Here is a 23,719-nt window from a genome sequence, read left to right on the forward strand (position 1 = left end):
ACAGAACATTCACTTTCACTTTCTTATAGTTTCCTACGTTATAAAACCTTAGATTGTAAATGAAAGAAGTATTAAACATAACAAAATACAATTTTAACACGTGAAATTGTTTTTCGATGATATCATAAGTGTTTCATTCAATTAATAGACCTTAGATTGTAAAAGAAGTATTAAGCATATCAAAATACAATTTGAAGACATGAAATGGTTTTTCAAAGGTATCATAGGTGTTTGAATCAATTAATAGACCTTAGATTGTAAAAAATATATGAAAACACCATTTTAACACATGAAATTGTTTTTCAAAGATATTCATATGTGTTTCAATCAATTAATAGACTAAGATTGTAAAGGAAATATTAAACATATCAAAACACAATTTTAAAACATGAAATTGGTTTTCAAGGATATCATAAGTGTTTTCAATCAATTAATAGCGAAAAGAACAAGTTGCAAACATTTAGTTAAGTAATACGCTTGTTGTCAATAGTTAAGATACTTTTAACCTATTCTTATACAGAACATTCACTTTCACTTTTTTATAGTTTCCTAGGTTATAAAACCTTAGATTGTAAATGAAAGAAGTATTAAACATAACAAAATACAATTTTAACACGTGAAATTGTTTTTCGATGATATCATAAGTGTTTCATTCATATGAATATAGACCTTAGATTGTAAAAGAAGTATTAAACATATCAAAATACAATTTGAACACATGAAATGGTTTTTCAAAGGTATCATTGTTGTTTGAATCAATTAATAGACCTCAGATTGTAAAAATATATATGAAAACACAATTTTAACACATGAAATTGTTTTCCAAAGATATTCATAAGTGTTTCATTCAATCAATAGACTAAGATTCTAAAAGAAATATTGAACATATCAAAACACAATTTTAACACATGAAATTGGTTTTCAAAGATATCGTAAGTGTTTTCAATCAATTAATAGCGAAAAGAACAAGTTGCAAACATTTAGTTAAGTAATACGCTTGTTTTCAATAGTTAACATACTTTTAAACTATTATTATACACAACATTCACTTTCACTTTCTTATAGTTTCCTACGTTATAAAACCTTACATTGTAAATGAAAGAAGTATTAAACATATCAAAACACAATTTTAACACGTGAAATTGTTTTTCAAAGATATCATAAGTGTTTCAATCAATGAATATAGACCTTAGATTGTAAAAGAAGTATTAAACATATCAAAATACAATTTGAACACATGAAATGGTTTTTCAAAGGTATCATAAGTGTTTGAATCAATTAATAGACCTTAGATTGTAAAAAATATATGAAAACACAATTTTAACACATTAAATTGTATTTCAAAGATATTCATTCATAAGTGTTTCAATCAATTCATAGACTAAGATTGTAAAAGAAATATTAAACATATCAAAACACAATTTTAACACATGAAATTGGTTTTCAAAGATATCATAAGTGTTTTCAATCAATTAATAGGGAAAAGAACAAGTTGCAAACATTTAGTTAAGTAATACGCTTGTTTTCAAAAGTTAACATACTTTTAAACTATTATTATACAGAACATTCACTTTCACTTTCTTATAGTTTCCTAGGTCATAAAACCTTAGATTGTAAATGAAAGAAGTATTTAACATATCAAAACACAATTTTAACACGTGAAATTGTTTTTCAAAGATATCATAAGTGTTTCAATCAATGAATATAGACCTTAGATTGTAAAAGAAGTATTAAACATATCAAAATACAATTTGAACACATGAAATGGTTTTTCAAAGGTATCATAAGTGTTTGAATCAATTAATAGACCTTAGATTGTAAAAAATATATGAAAACACAATTTTAACACATGAAATTGTTTTTCAAAGATATTCATAAGTGTTTCAATCAATTAATAGACTAAGATTGTAAAAGAAATATTAAACATATCAAAACACAATTTTAACACATGAAATTGGTTTTCAAAGATATCATAAGTGTTTTCAATCAATTAATTGTGAAAAGAACAAGTTGCAAACATTTAGTTAAGTAATACGCTTGTTTTCAATAGTTAAGATACTTTTAAACTATTATTATACAGAACATTCACTTTCACTTTCTTATAGTTTCCTACGTTATAAAACAATAGATTGTAAATGAAAGAAGTATTAAACATAACAAAATACAATTTTAACACGTGAAATTGTTTTTCGATGATATCATAAGTGTTTCATTCAATTAATAGACCTTAGATTGTAAAAGAAGTATTAAGCATATCAAAATACAATTTGAACACATGAAATGGTTTTTCAAAGGTATCATAGGTGTTTGAATCAATTAATAGACCTTAGATTGTAAAAAATATATGAAAACACCATTTTAACACATGAAATTGTTTTTCAAAGATATTCATATGTGTTTCAATCAATTAATAGACTAAGATTGTAAAAGAAATATTAAACATATCAAAACACAATTTTAAAACATGAAATTGGTTTTCAAGGATATCATAAGTGTTTTCAATCAATTAATAGCGAAAAGAACAAGTTGCAAACATTTAGTTAAGTAATACGCTTGTTGTCAATAGTTAAGATACTTTTAACCTATTCTTATACAGAACATTCACTTTCACTTTTTTATAGTTTCCTAGGTTATAAAACCTTAGATTGTAAATGAAAGAAGTATTAAACATAACAAAATACAATTTTAACACGTGAAATTGTTTTTCGATGATATCATAAGTGTTTCATTCATATGAATATAGACCTTAGATTGTAAAAGAAGTATTAAACATATCAAAATACAATTTGAACACATGAAATGGTTTTTCAAAGGTATCATTGTTGTTTGAATCAATTAATAGACCTTAGATTGTAAAAATATATATGAAAACACAATTTTAACACATGAAATTGTTTTCCAAAGATATTCATAAGTGTTTCATTCAATCAATAGACTAAGATTCTAAAAGAAATATTGAACATATCAAAACACAATTTTAACACATGAAATTGGTTTTCAAAGATATCGTAAGTGTTTTCAATCAATTAATAGCGAAAAGAACAAGTTGCAAACATTTAGTTAAGTAATACGCTTGTTTTCAATAGTTAACATACTTTTAAACTATTATTATACACAACATTCACTTTCACTTTCTTATAGTTTCCTACGTTATAAAACCTTACATTGTAAATGAAAGAAGTATTAAACATATCAAAACACAATTTTAACACGTGAAATTGTTTTTCAAAGATATCATAAGTGTTTCAATCAATGAATAGACCTTAGATTGTAAAAGAAGTATTAAACATATGAAAATACAATTTGAACACATGAAATGGTTTTTCAAAGGTATCATAAGTGTTTGAATCAATTAATAGACCTTAGATTGTAAAAAATATATGAAAACACAATTTTAACACATTAAATTGTATTTCAAAGATATTCATTCATAAGTGTTTCAATCAATTCATAGACTAAGATTGTAAAAGAAATATTAAACATATCAAAACACAATTTTAACACATGAAATTGGTTTTCAAAGATATCATAAGTGTTTTCAATCAATTAATAGCGAAAAGAACAAGTTGCAAACATTTAGTTAAGTAATACGCTTGTTTTCAAAAGTTAACATACTTTTAAACTATTATTATACAGAACATTCACTTTCACTTTCTTATAGTTTCTTAGGTCATAAAACCTTAGATTGTAAATGAAAGAAGTATTTAACATATCAAAACACAATTTTAACACGTGAAATTGTTTTTCAAAGATATCATAAGTGTTTCAATCAATGAATATAGACCTTAGATTGTAAAAGAAGTATTAAACATATCAAAATACAATTTGAACACATGAAATGGTTTTTCAAAGGTATCATAAGTGTTTGAATCAATTAATAGACCTTAGATTGTAAAAAATATATGAAAACACAATTTTAACACATGAAATTGTTTTTCAAAGATATTCATAAGTGTTTCAATCAATTAATAGACTAAGATTGTAAAAGAAATATTAAACATATCAAAACACAATTTTAACACATGAAATTGGTTTTCAAAGATATCATAAGTGTTTTCAATCAATTAATTGTGAAAAGAACAAGTTGCAAACATTTAGTTAAGTAATACGCTTGTTTTCAATAGTTAAGATACTTTTAAACTATTATTATACAGAACATTCACTTTCACTTTCTTATAGTTTCCTACGTTATAAAACCTTAGATTGTAAATGAAAGAAGTATTAAACATAACAAAATACAATTTTAACACGTGAAATTGTTTTTCGATGATATCATAAGTGTTTCATTCAATTAATAGACCTTAGATTGTAAAAGAAGTATTAAGCATATCAAAATACAATTTGAAGACATGAAATGGTTTTTCAAAGGTATCATAGGTGTTTGAATCAATTAATAGACCTTAGATTGTAAAAAATATATGAAAACACCATTTTAACACATGAAATTGTTTTTCAAAGATATTCATATGTGTTTCAATCAATTAATAGACTAAGATTGCAAAAGAAATATTAAACATATCAAAACACAATTTTAAAACATGAAATTGGTTTTCAAGGATATCATAAGTGTTTTCAATCAATTAATAGCGAAAAGAACAAGTTGCAAACATTTAGTTAAGTAATACGCTTGTTTTCAATAGTTAAGATACTTTTAACCTATTCTTATACAGAACATTCACTTTCACTTTTTTATAGTTTCCTAGGTTATAAAACCTTAGATTGTAAATGAAAGAAGTATTAAACATAACAAAATACAATTTTAACACGTGAAATTGTTTTTCGATGATATCATAAGTGTTTCATTCATATGAATATAGACCTTAGATTGTAAAAGAAGTATTAAACATATCAAAATACAATTTGAACACATGAAATGGTTTTTCAAAGGTATCATTGTTGTTTGAATCAATTAATAGACCTTAGATTGTAAAAATATATATGAAAACACAATTTTAACACATGAAATTGTTTTTCAAAGATATCATAAGTGTTTTCAATCAATTAATAGCGAAAAGAACAAGTTGCAAACATTTAGTTAAGTCATACGCTTGTTTTCAATAGTTAACATACTTTTAAACTATTATTATACAGAACATTCACTTTCACTTTCTTATAGTTTCCTAGGTTATAAAACCTTAGATTGTAAATGAAATGAAAGAAGTATTAAACATATCAAAACACAATTTTAACACGTGAAATTGTTTTTCAAAGATATCATAAGTGTTTCAATCAATGAATATAGACCTTAGATTGTAAAAGAAGTATTAAACATATCAAAATACAATTTGAACACATGAAATGGTTTTTCAAAGGTATCATAAGTGTTTGAATCAATTAATAGACCTTAGATTGTAAAAAATATATGAAAACACAATTTTAACACGTTAAATTGTTTTTCAAAGATATTCATTCATAAGTGTTTCAATCAATTCATAGACTAAGATTGTAAAAGAAACATTAAACATATCAAAACACAAATATTAACACATGAAATTGGTTTTCAAAGATATCATAAGTGTTTTCAATCAATTAATAGCGAAAAGAACAAGTTGCAAACATTTAGTTAAGTAATACGCTTGTTTTGAATAGTTAACATACTTTTAAACTATTATTATACAGAACATTCACTTTCACTTTCTTATAGTTTCCTAGGTTATAAAACCTTAGATTGTAAATGAAAGAAGTATTAAACATATCAAAACACAATTTTAACACGTGAAATTGTTTTTCAAAGATATCATAAGTGTTTCAATCAATGAATATAGACCTTAGATTGTAAAAGAAGTATTAAACATATCAAAATACAATTTGAACACATGAAATGGTTTTTCAAAGGTATCATAAGTGTTTGAATCAATTAATAGACCTTAGATTGTAAAAAATATATGAAAACACAATTTTAACACGTTAAATTGTTTTTCAAAGATATTCATTCATAAGTGTTTCAATCAATTCATAGACTAAGATTGTAAAAGAAACATTAAACATATCAAAACACAAATATTAACACATGAAATTGGTTTTCAAAGATATCATAAGTGTTTTCAATCAATTAATAGCGAAAAGAACAAGTTGCAAACATTTAGTTAAGTAATACGCTTGTTTTCAATAGTTAACATACTTTTAAACTATTATTATACAGAACATTCACTTTCACTTTCTTATAGTTTCCTAGGTTATAAAACCTTAGATTGTAAATGAAAGAAGTATTAAACATATCAAAACACAATTTTAACACGTGAAATTGTTTTTCAAAGATATCATAAGTGTTTCAATCAATGAATATAGACCTTAGATTGTAAAAGAAGTATTAAACATATCAAAATACAATTTGAACACATGAAATGGTTTTTCAAAGGTATCATAAGTGTTTGAATCAATTAATAGACCTTAGATTGTAAAAAATATATGAAAACACAATTTTAACACGTTGAATTGTTTTTCAAAGATATTCATTCATAAGTGTTTCAATCAATTAATAGACTAAGATTGTAAAAGAATCATTAAACATATCAAAACACAATTTTAACACATGAAATTGGTTTTCAAAGATATCATAAGTGTTTTCAATCAATTAATAGCGAAAAGAACAAGTTGCAAACATTTAGTTAAGTAATACGCTTGTTTTCAATAGTTAACATACTTTTAAACTATTATTATACACAACATTCACTTTCACTTTCTTATAGTTTCCAAGGTTATAAAACCTTAGATTGTAAATGAAAGAAGTATTAAACATATCAAAACACAATTTTAACACGTAAATTGTTTTTCAAAGATATCATAAGTGTTTCAATCAATGAATATAGACCTTAGATTGTAAAAGAAGTATTAAACATATCAAAATACAATTTGAAGACATGAAATGGTTTTTCAAAGGTATCATAAGTGTTTGAATCAATTAATAGACCTTAGATTGTAAAAAATATATGAAAACACAAATTTAACACATGAAATTGTTTTTCAAAGATATTCATAAGTGTTTCAATCAATTAATAGACTAAGATTGTAAAAGAAATATTAAACATATCAAAACACAATTTTAACACATGAAATTGGTTTTCAAAGATATCATAAGTGTTTTCAATCAATTAATAGCGAAAAGAACAAGTTGCAAACATTTAGTTAAGTAATACGCTTGTTTTCAATAGTTAAGATACTTTTAAACTATTATTATACAGAACATTCACTTTCACTTTCTTATAGTTTCCTACGTTATAAAACCTTAGATTGTAAATGAAAGAAGTATTAAACATAACAAAATACAATTTTAACACGTGAAATTGTTTTTCGATGATATCATAAGTGTTTCATTCAATTAATAGACCTTAGATTGTAAAAGAAGTATTAAGCATATCAAAATACAATTTGAACACATGAAATGGTTTTTCAAAGGTATCATAGGTGTTTGAATCAATTAATAGACCTTAGATTGTAAAAAATATATGAAAACACCATTTTAACACATGAAATTGTTTTTCAAAGATATTCATATGTGTTTCAATCAATTAATAGACTAAGATTGTAAAAGAAATATTAAACATATCAAAACACAATTTTAAAACATGAAATTGGTTTTCAAGGATATCATATGTGTTTTCAATCAATTAATAGCGAAAAGAACAAGTTGCAAACATTTAGTTAAGTAATACGCTTGTTGTCAATAGTTAAGATACTTTTAACCTATTCTTATACAGAACATTCACTTTCACTTTTTTATAGTTTCCTAGGTTATAAAACCTTAGATTGTAAATGAAAGAAGTATTAAACATAACAAAATACAATTTTAACACGTGAAATTGTTTTTCGATGATATCATAAGTGTTTCATTCATATGAATATAGACCTTAGATTGTAAAAGAAGTATTAAACATATCAAAATACAATTTGAACACATTAAATGGTTTTTCAAAGGTATCATTGTTGTTTGAATCAATTAATAGACCTTAGATTGTAAAAATATATATGAAAACACAATTTTAACACATGAAATTGTTTTCCAAAGATATTCATAAGTGTTTCATTCAATCAATAGACTAAGATTCTAAAAGAAATATTGAACATATCAAAACACAATTTTAACACATGAAATTGGTTTTCAAAGATATCGTAAGTGTTTTCAATCAATTAATAGCGAAAAGAACAAGTTGCAAACATTTAGTTAAGTAATACGCTTGTTTTCAATAGTTAACATACTTTTAAACTATTATTATACACAACATTCACTTTCACTTTCTTATAGTTTCCTAGGTCATAAAACCTTAGATTGTAAATGAAAGAAGTATTTAACATATCAAAACACAATTTTAACACGTGAAATTGTTTTTCAAAGATATCATAAGTGTTTCAATCAATGAATATAGACCTTAGATTGTAAAAGAAGTATTAAACATATCAAAATACAATTTGAACACATGAAATGGTTTTTCAAAGGTATCATAAGTGTTTGAATCAATTAATAGACCTTAGATTGTAAAAAATATATGAAAACACAATTTTAACACATTAAATTGTTTTTCAAAGATATTCATTCATAAGTGTTTCAATCAATTCATAGACTAAGATTGTAAAAGAAACATTAAACATATCAAAACACAATTTTAACACATGAAATTGGTTTTCAAAGATATCATAAGTGTTTTCAATCAATTAATAGCGAAAAGAACAAGTTGCAAACATTTAGTTAAGTAATACGCTTGTTTTCAATAGTTAACATACTTTTAAACTATTATTATACACAACATTCACTTTCACTTTCTTATAGTTTCCAAGGTCATAAAACCTTAGATTGTAAATGAAAGAAGTATTAAACATATCAAAACAAAATTTTAACACGTAAATTGTTTTTCAAAGATATCATAAGTGTTTCAATCAATGAATATAGACCTTAGATTGTAAAAGAAGTATTAAACATATCAAAATACAATTTGAAGACATGAAATGGTTTTTCAAAGGTATCATAAGTGTTTGAATCAATTAATAGACCTTAGATTGTAAAAAATATATGAAAACACAATTTTAACACATTAAATTGTTTTTCAAAGATATTCATTCATAAGTGTTTCAATCAATTCATAGACTAAGATTGTAAAAGAAACATTAAACATATCAAAACACAATTTTAACACATGAAATTGGTTTTCAAAGATATCATAAGTGTTTTCAATCAATTAATAGCGAAAAGAACAAGTTGCAAACATTTAGTTAAGTAATACGCTTGTTTTCAATAGTTAACATACTTTTAAACTATTATTATACACAACATTCACTTTCACTTTCTTATAGTTTCCAAGGTTATAAAACCTTAGATTGTAAATGAAAGAAGTATTAAACATATCAAAACAAAATTTTAACACGTAAATTGTTTTTCAAAGATATCATAAGTGTTTCAATCAATGAATATAGAACTTAGATTGTAAAAGAAGTATTAAACATATCAAAATACAATTTGAACACATTAAATGGTTTTTCAAAGGTATCATTGTTGTTTGAATCAATTAATAGACCTTAGATTGTAAAAATATATATGAAAACACAATTTTAACACATGAAATTGTTTTCCAAAGATATTCATAAGTGTTTCATTCAATCAATAGACTAAGATTCTAAAAGAAATATTGAACATATCAAACACAATTTTAACACATGAAATTGGTTTTCAAAGATATCGTAAGTGTTTTCAATCAATTAATAGCGAAAAGAACAAGTTGCAAACATTTAGTTAAGTAATACGCTTGTTTTCAATAGTTAACATACTTTTAAACTATTATTATACACAACATTCACTTTCACTTTCATATAGTTTCCTACGTTATAAAACCTTACATTGTAAATGAAAGAAGTATTAAACATATCAAAACACAATTTTAACACGTGAAATTGTTTTTCAAAGATATCATAAGTGTTTCAATCAATGAATAGACCTTAGATTGTAAAAGAAGTATTAAACATATCAAAATACAATTTGAACACATGAAATGGTTTTTCAAAGGTATCATAAGTGTTTGAATCAATTAATAGACCTTAGATTGTACAAAATATATGAAAACACAATTTTAACACATTAAATTGTTTTTCAAAGATATTCATTCATAAGTGTTTCAATCAATTCATAGACTAAGATTGTAAAAGAAATATTAAACATATCAAAACACAATTTTAACACATGAAATTGGTTTTCAAAGATATCATAAGTGTTTTCAATCAATTAATAGCGAAAAGAACAAGTTGCAAACATTTAGTTAAGTAATACGCTTGTTTTCAATAGTTAACATACTTTTAAACTATTATTATACAGAACATTCACTTTCACTTTCTTATAGTTTCCTAGGTCATAAAACCTTAGATTGTAAATGAAAGAAGTATTTAACATATCAAAACACAATTTTAACACGTGAAATTGTTTTTCAAAGATATCATAAGTGTTTCAATCAATGAATATAGAACTTAGATTGTAAAAGAAGTATTAAACATATCAAAATACAATTTGAACACATGAAATGGTTTTTCAAAGGTATCATAAGTGTTTGAATCAATTAATAGACCTTAGATTGTAAAAAATATATGAAAACACAATTTTAACACGTTAAATTGTTTTTCAAAGATATTCATTCATAAGTGTTTCAATCAATTCATAGACTAAGATTGTAAAAGAATCATTAAACATATCAAAACACAATTTTAACACATGAAATTGGTTTTCAAAGATATCATAAGTGTTTTCAATCAATTAATAGCGAAAAGAACAAGTTGCAAACATTTAGTTAAGTAATACGCTTGTTTTCAATAGTTAACATACTTTTAAACTATTATTATACACAACATTCACTTTCACTTTCTTATAGTTTCCAAGGTTATAAAACCTTAGATTGTAAATGAAAGAAGTATTAAACATATCAAAACAAAATTTTAACACGTAAATTGTTTTTCAAAGATATCATAAGTGTTTCAATCAATGAATATAGACCTTAGATTGTAAAAGAAGTATTAAACATATCAAAATACAATTTGAAGACATGAAATGGTTTTTCAAAGGTATCATAAGTGTTTGAATCAATTAATAGACCTTAGATTGTAAAAAATATATGAAAACACAATTTTAACACATGAAATTGTTTTTCAAAGATATTCATAAGTGTTTCAATCAATTAATAGACTAAGATTGTAAAAGAAATATTAAACATATCAAAACACAATTTTAACACATGAAATTGGTTTTCAAAGATATCATAAGTGTTTTCAATCAATTAATAGCGAAAAGAACAAGTTGCAAACATTTAGTTAAGTAATACGCTTGTTTTCAATAGTTAAGATACTTTTAAACTATTATTATACAGAACATTCACTTTCACTTTCTTATAGTTTCCTACGTTATAAAACCTTAGATTGTAAATGAAAGAAGTATTAAACATAACAAAATACAATTTTAACACGTGAAATTGTTTTTCGATGATATCATAAGTGTTTCATTCAATTAATAGACCTTAGATTGTAAAAGAAGTATTAAGCATATCAAAATACAATTTGAACACATGAAATGGTTTTTCAAAGGTATCATAGGTGTTTGAATCAATTAATAGACCTTAGATTGTAAAAAATATATGAAAACACCATTTTAACACATGAAATTGTTTTTCAAAGATATTCATATGTGTTTCAATCAATTAATAGACTAAGATTGTAAAAGAAATATTAAACATATCAAAACACAATTTTAAAACATAAATTGGTTTTCAAGGATATCATATGTGTTTTCAATCAATTAATAGCGAAAAGAACAAGTTGCAAACATTTAGTTAAGTAATACGCTTGTTGTCAATAGTTAAGATACTTTTAACCTATTCTTATACAGAACATTCACTTTCACTTTTTTATAGTTTCCTAGGTTATAAAACCTTAGATTGTAAATGAAAGAAGTATTAAACATAACAAAATACAATTTTAACACGTGAAATTGTTTTTCGATGATATCATAAGTGTTTCATTCATATGAATATAGACCTTAGATTGTAAAAGAAGTATTAAACATATCAAAATACAATTTGAACACATTAAATGGTTTTTCAAAGTTATCATTGTTGTTTGAATCAATTAATAGACCTTAGATTGTAAAAATATATATGAAAACACAATTTTAACACATGAAATTGTTTTCCAAAGATATTCATAAGTGTTTCATTCAATCAATAGACTAAGATTCTAAAAGAAATATTGAACATATCAAAACACAATTTTAACACATGAAATTGGTTTTCAAAGATATCGTAAGTGTTTTCAATCAATTAATAGCGAAAAGAACAAGTTGCAAACATTTAGTTAAGTAATACGCTTGTTTTCAATAGTTAACATACTTTTAAACTATTATTATACACAACATTCACTTTCACTTTCTTATAGTTTCCTAGGTCATAAAACCTTAGATTGTAAATGAAAGAAGTATTTAACATATCAAAACACAATTTTAACACGTGAAATTGTTTTTCAAAGATATCATAAGTGTTTCAATCAATGAATATAGACCTTAGATTGTAAAAGAAGTATTAAACATATCAAAATACAATTTGAACACATGAAATGGTTTTTCAAAGGTATCATAAGTGTTTGAATCAATTAATAGACCTTAGATTGTAAAAAATATATGAAAACACAATTTTAACACATTAAATTGTTTTTCAAAGATATTCATTCATAAGTGTTTCAATCAATTCATAGACTAAGATTGTAAAAGAAACATTAAACATATCAAAACACAATTTTAACACATGAAATTGGTTTTCAAAGATATCATAAGTGTTTTCAATCAATTAATAGCGAAAAGAACAAGTTGCAAACATTTAGTTAAGTAATACGCTTGTTTTCAATAGTTAACATACTTTTAAACTATTATTATACACAACATTTACTTTCACTTTCTTATAGTTTCCAAGGTCATAAAACCTTAGATTGTAAATGAAAGAAGTATTAAACATATCAAAACAAAATTTTAACACGTAAATTGTTTTTCAAAGATATCATAAGTGTTTCAATCAATGAATATAGACCTTAGATTGTAAAAGAAGTATTAAACATATCAAAATACAATTTGAAGACATGAAATGGTTTTTCAAAGGTATCATAAGTGTTTGAATCAATTAATAGACCTTAGATTGTAAAAAATATATGAAAACACAATTTTAACACATTAAATTGTTTTTCAAAGATATTCATTCATAAGTGTTTCAATCAATTCATAGACTAAGATTGTAAAAGAAACATTAAACATATCAAAACACAATTTTAACACATGAAATTGGTTTTCAAAGATATCATAAGTGTTTTCAATCAATTAATAGCGAAAAGAACAAGTTGCAAACATTTAGTTAAGTAATACGCTTGTTTTCAATAGTTAACATACTTTTAAACTATTATTATACACAACATTCACTTTCACTTTCTTATAGTTTCCAAGGTTATAAAACCTTAGATTGTAAATGAAAGATGTATTAAACATATCAAAACAAAATGTTAACACGTAAATTGTTTTTCAAAGATATCATAAGTGTTTCAATCAATGAATATAGACCTTAGATTGTAAAAGAAGTATTAAACATATCAAAATACAATTTGAAGACATGAAATGGTTTTTCAAAGGTATCATAAGTGTTTGAATCAATTAATAGACCTTAGATTGTAAAAAATATATGAAAACACAATTTTAACACATGAAATTGTTTTTCAAAGATATTCATAAGTGTTTCAATCAATTAATAGACTAAGATTGTAAAAGAAATATTAAACATATCAAAACACAATTTTAACACATGAAATTGGTTTTCAAAGATATCATAAGTGTTTTCAATCAATTAATTGTGAAAAGAACAAGTTGCAAACATTTAGTTAAGTAATACGCTTGTTTTCAATAGTTAAGATACTTTTAAACTATTATTATACAGAACATTCACTTTCACTTTCTTATAGTTTCCTACGTTATAAAACCTTAGATTGTAAATGAAAGAAGTATTAAACATAACAAAATACAATTTTAACACGTGAAATTGTTTTTCGATGATATCATAAGTGTTTCATTCAATTAATAGACCTTAGATTGTAAAAGAAGTATTAAGCATATCAAAATACAATTTGAACACATGAAATGGTCTTTCAAAGGTATCATAGGTGTTTGAATCAATTAATAGACCTTAGATTGTAAAAAATATATGAAAACACCATTTTAACACATGAAATTGTTTTTCAAAGATATTCATATGTGTTTCAATCAATTAATAGACTAAGATTGTAAAAGAAATATTAAACATATCAAAACACAATTTTAAAACATGAAATTGGTTTTCAAGGATATCATAAGTGTTTTCAATCAATTAATAGCGAAAAGAACAAGTTGCAAACATTTAGTTAAGTAATACGCTTGTTGTCAATAGTTAAGATACTTTTAACCTATTCTTATACAGAACATTCACTTTCACTTTTTTATAGTTTCCTAGGTTATAAAACCTTAGATTGTAAATGAAAGAAGTATTAAACATAACAAAATACAATTTTAACACGTGAAATTGTTTTTCGATGATATCATAAGTGTTTCATTCATATGAATATAGACCTTAGATGGTAAAAGAAGTATTAAACATATCAAAATACAATTTGAACACATTAAATGGTTTTTCAAAGGTATCATTGTTGTTTGAATCAATTAATAGACCTTAGATTGTAAAAATATATATGAAAACACAATTTTAACACATGAAATTGTTTTCCAAAGATATTCATAAGTGTTTCATTCAATCAATAGACTAAGATTCTAAAAGAAATATTGAACATATCAAAACACAATTTTAACACATGAAATTGGTTTTCAAAGATATCGTAAGTGTTTTCAATCAATTAATAGCGAAAAGAACAAGTTGCAAACATTTAGTTAAGTAATACGCTTGTTTTCAATAGTTAACATACTTTTAAACTATTATTATACAGAACATTCACTTTCACTTTCTTATAGTTTCCTAGGTCATAAAACCTTAGATTGTAAATGAAAGAAGTATTTAACATATCAAAACACAATTTTAACACGTGAAATTGTTTTTCAAAGATATCATAAGTGTTTCAATCAATGAATATAGACCTTAGATTGTAAAAGAAGTATTAAACATATCAAAATACAATTTGAACACATGAAATGGTTTTTCAAAGGTATCATAAGTGTTTGAATCAATTAATAGACCTTAGATTGTAAAAAATATATGAAAACACAATTTTAACACATTAAATTGTTTTTCAAAGATATTCATTCATAAGTGTTTCAATCAATTCATAGACTAAGATTGTAAAAGAAACATTAAACATATCAAAACACAATTTTAACACATGAAATTGGTTTTCAAAGATATCATAAGTGTTTTCAATCAATTAATAGCGAAAAGAACAAGTTGCAAACATTTAGTTAAGTAATACGCTTGTTTTCAATAGTTAACATACTTTTAAACTATTATTATACACAACATTCACTTTCACTTTCTTATAGTTTCCAAGGTTATAAAACCTTAGATTGTAAATGAAAGAAGTATTAAACATATCAAAACAAAATTTTAACACGTAAATTGTTTTTCAAAGATATCATAAGTGTTTCAATCAATGAATATAGACCTTAGATTGTAAAAGAAGTATTAAACATATCAAAATACAATTTGAAGACATGAAATGGTTTTTCAAAGGTATCATAAGTGTTTGAATCAATTAATAGACCTTAGATTGTAAAAAATATATGAAAACACAATTTTAACACATGAAATTGTTTTTCAAAGATATCATAAGTGTTTTCAATCAATTAATAGCGAAAAGAACAAGTTGCAAACATTTAGTTAAGTAATACGCTTGTTTTCAATAGTTAAGATACTTTTAAACTATTATTATACACAACATTCACTTTCACTTTCTTATAGTTTCCAAGGTTATAAAACCTTAGATTGTAAATGAAAGAAGTATTAAACATATCAAAACAAAATTTTAACACGTAAATTGTTTTTCAAAGATATCATAAGTGTTTCAATCAATGAATATAGACCTTAGATTGTAAAAGAAGTATTAAACATATCAAAATACAATTTGAACACATGAAATGGTTTTTCAAAGGTATCATAAGTGTTTGAATCAATTAATAGACCTTAGATTGTAAAAAATATATGAAAACACAATTTTAACACATGAAATTGTTTTTCAAAGATATTCATAAGTGTTTCAATCAATTAATAGACTAAGATTGTAAAAGAAATATTAAACATATGAAAACACAATTTTAACACATGAAATTGGTTTTCAAAGATATCATAAGTGTTTTCAATCAATTAATAGCGAAAAGAACAAGTTGCAAACATTTAGTTAAGTAATACGCTTGTTTTCAATAGTTAACATACTTTTAAACTATTATTATACACAACATTCACTTTCACTTTCTTATAGTTTCCAAGGTTATAAAACCTTAGATTGTAAATGAAAGAAGTATTAAACATATCAAAACAAAATTTTAACACGTAAATTGTTTTTCAAAGATATCATAAGTGTTTCAATCAATGAATATAGACCTTAGATTGTAAAAGAAGTATTAAACATATCAAAATACAATTTGAAGACATGAAATGGTTTTTCAAAGGTATCATAAGTGTTTGAATCAATTAATAGACCTTAGATTGTAAAAAATATATGAAAACACAATTTTAACACATGAAATTGTTTTTCAAAGATATTCATAAGTGTTTCAATCAATTAATAGACTAAGATTGTAAAAGAAATATTAAACATATCAAAACACAATTTTAACACATGAAATTGGTTTTCAAAGATATCATAAGTGTTTTCAATCAATTAATTGTGAAAAGAACAAGTTGCAAACATTTAGTTAAGTAATACGCTTGTTTTCAATAGTTAAGATACTTTTAAACTATTATTATACAGAACATTCACTTTCACTTTCTTATAGTTTCCTACGTTATAAAACCTTAGATTGTAAATGAAAGAAGTATTAAACATAACAAAATACAATTTTAACACGTGAAATTGTTTTTCGATGATATCATAAGTGTTTCATTCAATTAATAGACCTTAGATTGTAAAAGAAGTATTAAGCATATCAAAATACAATTTGAACACATGAAATGGTTTTTCAAAGGTATCATAGGTGTTTGAATCAATTAATAGACCTTAGATTGTAAAAAATATATGAAAACACCATTTTAACACATGAAATTGTTTTTCAAAGATATTCATTCATAAGTGTTTCAATCAATTCATAGACTAAGATTGTAAAAGAAAGATTAAACATATCAAAACACAATTTTAACACATGAAATTGGTTTTCAAAGATATCATAAGTGTTTTCAATCAATTAATAGCGAAAAGAACAAGTTGCAAACATTTAGTTAAGTAATACGCTTGTTTTCAATAGTTAACATACTTTTAAACTATTATTATACAGAACATTCACTTTCACTTTCTTATAGTTTCCTAGGTCATAAAACCTTAGATTGTGAATGAAAGAAGTATTTAACATATCAAAACACAATTTTAACACGTGAAATTGTTTTTCAAAGATATCATAAGTGTTTCAATCAATGAATATAGACCTTAGATTGTAAAAGAAGTATTAAACATATCAAAATACAATTTGAACACATGAAATGGTTTTTCAAAGGTATCATAAGTGTTTGAATCAATTAATAGACCTTAGATTGTAAAAATTATATGAAAACACAATTTTAACACATTAAATTGTTTTTCAAAGATATTCATTCATAAGTGTTTCAATCAATTCATAGACTAAGATTGTAAAAGAAACATTAAACATATCAAAACACAATTTTAACACATGAAATTGGTTTTCAAAGATATCATAAGTGTTTTCAATCAATTAATAGCGAAAAGAACAAGTTGCAAACATTTAGTTAAGTAATACGCTTGTTTTCAATAGTTAACATACTTTTAAACTATTATTATACACAACATTCACTTTCACTTTCTTATAGTTTCCTAGGTCATAAAACCTTAGATTGTAAATGAAAGAAGTATTTAACATATCAAAACACAATTTTAACACGTGAAATTGTTTTTCAAAGATATCATAAGTGTTTCAATCAATGAATATAGACCTTAGATTGTAAAAGAAGTATTAAACATATCAAAATACAATTTGAACACATGGAATGGTTTTTCAAAGGTATCATAAGTGTTTGAATCAATTAATAGACCTTAGATTGTAAAAAATATATGAAAACACAATTTTAACACATGAAATTGTTTTTCAAAGATATTCATAAGTGTTTCAATCAATTAATAGACTAAGATTGTAAAAGAAATATTAAACATATCAAAACACAATTTTAACACATGAAATTGGTTTTCAAAGATATCATAAGTGTTTTCAATCAATTAATTGTGAAAAGAACAAGTTGCAAACATTTAGTTAAGTAATACGCTTGTTTTCAATAGTTAAGATACTTTTAAACTATTATTATACAGAACATTCACTTTCACTTTCTTATAGTTTCCTACGTTATAAAACCTTAGATTGTAAATGAAAGAAGTATTAAACATAACAAAATACAATTTTAACACGTGAAATTGTTTTTCGATGATATCATAAGTGTTTCATTCAATTAATAGACCTTAGATTGTAAAAGAAGTATTAAGCATATCAAAATACAATTTGAACACATGAAATGGTTTTTCAAAGGTATCATAGGTGTTTGAATCAATTAATAGACCTTAGATTGTAAAAAATATATGAAAACACCATTTTAACACATGAAATTGTTTTTCAAAGATATTCATATGTGTTTCAATCAGTTAATAGACTAAGATTGTAAAAGAAATATTAAACATATCAAAACACAATTTTAAAACATGAAATTGGTTTTCAAGGATATCATAAGTGTTTTCAATCAATTAATAGCGAAAAGAACAAGTTGCAAACATTTAGTTAAGTAATACGCTTGTTGTCAATAGTTAAGATACTTTTAACCTATTCTTATACAGAACATTCACTTTCACTTTTTTATAGTTTCCTAGGTTATAAAACCTTAGATTGTAAATGAAAGAAGTATTAAACATAACAAAATACAATTTTAACACGTGAAATTGTTTTTCGATGATATCATAAGTGTTTCATTCATATGAATATAGACCTTAGATTGTAAAAGAAGTATTAAACATATCAAAATACAATTTAAACACATGAAATGGTTTTTCAAAGGTATCATTGTTGTTTGAATCAATTAATAGACCTTAGATTGTAAAAATATATTTGAAAACACAATTTTAACACATGAAATTGTTTTCCAAAGATATTCATAAGTGTTTCATTCAATCAATAGACTAAGATTCTAAAAGAAATATTGAACATATCAAACACAATTTTAACACATGAAATTGGTTTTCAAAGATATCGTAAGTGTTTTCAATCAATTAATAGCGAAAAGAACAAGTTGCAAACATTTAGTTAAGTAATACGCTTGTTTTCAATAGTTAACATACTTTTAAACTATTATTATACACAACATTCACTTTCACTTTCTTATAGTTTCCTACGTTATAAAACCTTACATTGTAAATGAAAGAAGTATTAAACATATCAAAACACAATTTTAACACGTGAAATTGTTTTTCAAAGATATCATAAGTGTTTCAATCAATGAATAGACCTTAGATTGTAAAAGAAGTATTAAACATATCAAAATACAATTTGAACACATGAAATGGTTTTTCAAAGGTATCATAGGTGTTTGAATCAATTAATAGACCTTAGATTGTAAAAAATATATGAAAACACCATTTTAACACATGAAATTGTTTTTCAAAGATATTCATATGTGTTTCAATCAATTAATAGACTAAGATTGTAAAAGAAATATTAAACATATCAAAACACAATTTTAAAACATGAAATTGGTTTTCAAGGATATCATAAGTGTTTTCAATCAATTAATAGCGAAAAGAACAAGTTGCAAACATTTAGTTAAGTAATACGCTTGTTGTCAATAGTTAAGATACTTTTAACCTATTCTTATACAGAACATTCACTTTCACTTTTTTATAGTTTCCTAGGTTATAAAACCTTAGATTGTAAATGAAAGAAGTATTAAACATAACAAAATACAATTTTAACACGTGAAATTGTTTTTCGATGATATCATAAGTGTTTCATTCATATGAATATAGACCTTAGATTGTAAAAGAAGTATTAAACATATCAAAATACAATTTGAACACATGAAATGGTTTTTCAAAGGTATCATTGTTGTTTGAATCAATTAACAGACCTTAGATTGTAAAAATATATATGAAAACACAATTTTAACACATGAAATTGTTTTCCAAAGATATTCATAAGTGTTTCATTCAATCAATAGACTAAGATTCTAAAAGAAATATTGAACATATCAAAACACAATTTTAACACATGAAATTGGTTTTCAAAGATATCATAAGTGTTTTCAATCAATTAATAGCGAAAAGAACAAGTTGCAAACATTTAGTTAAGTAATACGCTTGTTTTCAATAGTTAACATACTTTTAAACTATTATTATACAGAACATTCACTTTCACTTTCTTATAGTTTCCTAGGTCATAAAACCTTAGATTGTGAATGAAAGATGTATTTAACATATCAAAACACAATTTTAACACGTGAAATTGTTTTTCAAAGATATCATAAGTGTTTCAATCAATGAATATAGACCTTAGATTGTAAAAGAAGTATTAAACATATCAAAATACAATTTGAACACATGAAATGGTTTTTCAAAGGTATCATAAGTGTTTGAATCAATTAATAGACCTTAGATTTTAAAAAATATATGAAAACACAATTTTAACACATTAAATTGTTTTTCAAAGATATTCATTCATAAGTGTTTCAATCAATTCATAGACTAAGATTGTAAAAGAAACATTAAACATATCAAAACACAATTTTAACACATGAAATTGGTTTTCAAAGATATCATAAGTGTTTTCAATCAATTAATAGCGAAAAGAACAAGTTGCAAACATTTAGTTAAGTAATACGCTTGTTTTCAATAGTTAACATACTTTTAAACTATTATTATACAGAACATTCACTTTCACTTTCTTATAGTTTCCAAGGTTATAAAACCTTAGATTGTAAATGAAAGAAGTATTAAACATAACAAAAGACAATTTTAACACGTGAAATTGTTTTTCGATGATATCATAAGTGTTTCATTCAATTAATAGACCTTAGATTGTAAAAGAAGTATTAAGCATATCAAAATACAATTTGAACACATGAAATGGTTTTTCAAAGGTATCATAGGTGTTTGAATCAATTAATAGACATTAGATTGTAAAAAATATATTAAAACACCATTTTAACACATGAAATTGTTTTTCAAAGATATTCATATGTGTTTCAATCAATTAATAGACTAAGATTGTAAAAGAAATATTAAACATATCAAAACACAATTTTAAAACATGACATTGGTTTTCAAGGATATCATAAGTGTTTTCAATCAATTAATAGCGAAAAGAACAAGTTGCAAACATTTAGTTAAGTAATACGCTTGTTTTCAATAGTTAAGATACTTTTAACCTATTCTTATACAGAACATTCACTTTCACTTTTTTATAGTTTCCTAGGTTATAAAACCTTAGATTGTAAATGAAAGAAGTATTAAACATAACAAAATACAATTTTAACACGTGAAATTGTTTTTCGATGATATCATAAGTGTTTCATTCATATGAATATAGACCTTAGATTGTAAAAGAAGTATTAAACATATCAAAATACAATTTGAACACATGAAATGGTTTTTCAAAGGTATCATTGTTGTTTGAATCAATTAATAGACCTTAGATTGTAAAAATATATATGAAAACACAATTTTAACACATGAAATTGTTTTCCAAAGATATTCATAAGTGTTTCATTCAATCAATAGACTAAGATTCTAAAAGAAATATTGAACATATCAAAACACAATTTTAACACATGAAATTGGTTTTCAAAGATATCGTAAGTGTTTTCAATCAATTAATAGCGAAAAGAACAAGTTGCAAACATTTAGTTAAGTAATACGCTTGTTTTCAATAGTTAACATACTTTTAAACTATTATTATACACAACATTCACTTTCACTTTCTTATAGTTTCCTACGTTATAAAACCTTACATTGTAAATGAAAGAAGTATTAAACATATCAAAACACAATTTTAACACGTGAAATTGTTTTTCAAAGATATCATAAGTGTTTCAATCAATGAATAGACCTTAGATTGTAAAAGAAGTATTAAACATATCAAAATACAATTTGAACACATGAAATGGTTTTTCAAAGGTATCATAAGTGTTTGAATCAATTAATAGACCTTAGATTGTAAAAAATATATGAAAACACAATTTTAACACATTAAATTGTTTTTCAAAGATATTCATTCATAAGTGTTTCAATCAATTCATAGACTAAGATTGTAAAAGAAATATTAAACATATCAAAACACAATTTTAACACATGAAATTGGTTTTCAAAGATATCATAAGTGTTTTCAATCAATTCATAGCGAAAAGAACAAGTTGCAAACATTTAGTTAAGTAATACGCTTGTTTTCAATAGTTAACATACTTTTAAACTATTATTATACAGAACATTCACTTTCACTTTCTTATAGTTTCCTAGGTCATAAAACCTTAGATTGTAAATGAAAGAAGTATTTAACATATCAAAACACAATTTTAACACGTGAAATTGTTTTTCAAAGATATCATAAGTGTTTCAATCAATGAATATAGACCTTAGATTGTAAAAGAAGTATTAAACATATCAAAATACAATTTGAACACATGAAATGGTTTTTCAAAGGTATCATAAGTGTTTGAATCAATTAATAGACCTTAGATTGTAAAAAATATATGAAAACACAATTTTAACAAATGAAATTGTTTTTCAAAGATATTCATTCATAAGTGTTTCAATCAATTCATAGACTAAGATTGTAAAAGAAACATTAAACATATCAAAACAAAATTTTAACACATGAAATTGGTTTTCAAAGATATCATAAGTGTTTTCAATCAATTAATAGCGAAAAGAACAAGTTGCAAACATTTAGTTAAGTAATACGCTTGTTTTCAATAGTTAACATACTTTTAAACTATTATTATACACAACATTCACTTTCACTTTCTTATAGTTTCCTAGGTCGTAAAACCTTAGATTGTAAATGAAAGAAGTATTTAACATATCAAAACACAATTTTAACACGTGAAATTGTTTTTCAAAGATATCATAAGTGTTTCAATCAATGAATATAGACCTTAGATTGTAAAAGAAGTATTAAACATATCAAAATACAATTTGAAGACATGAAATGGTTTTTCAAAGGTATCATAAGTGTTTGAATCAATTAATAGACCTTAGATTGTAAAAAATATATGAAAACACAATTTTAACACATTAAATTGTTTTTCAAAGATATTCATTCATAAGTGTTTCAATCAATTCATAGACTAAGATTGTAAAAGAAACATTAAACATATCAAAACACAATTTTAACACATGAAATTGGTTTTCAAAGATATCATAAGTGTTTTCAATCAATTAATAGCGAAAAGAACAAGTTGCAAACATTTAGTTAAGTAATACGCTTGTTTTCAATAGTTAACATACTTTTAAACTATTATTATACACAACATTCACTTTCACTTTCTTATAG

Source organism: Phaseolus vulgaris, chromosome 8, assembly GCF_051622355.1.
Source record: "Phaseolus vulgaris cultivar YP4 chromosome 8, ASM5162235v1, whole genome shotgun sequence".
In the NCBI taxonomy this organism is placed as follows: Eukaryota; Viridiplantae; Streptophyta; class Magnoliopsida; order Fabales; family Fabaceae; genus Phaseolus; species Phaseolus vulgaris.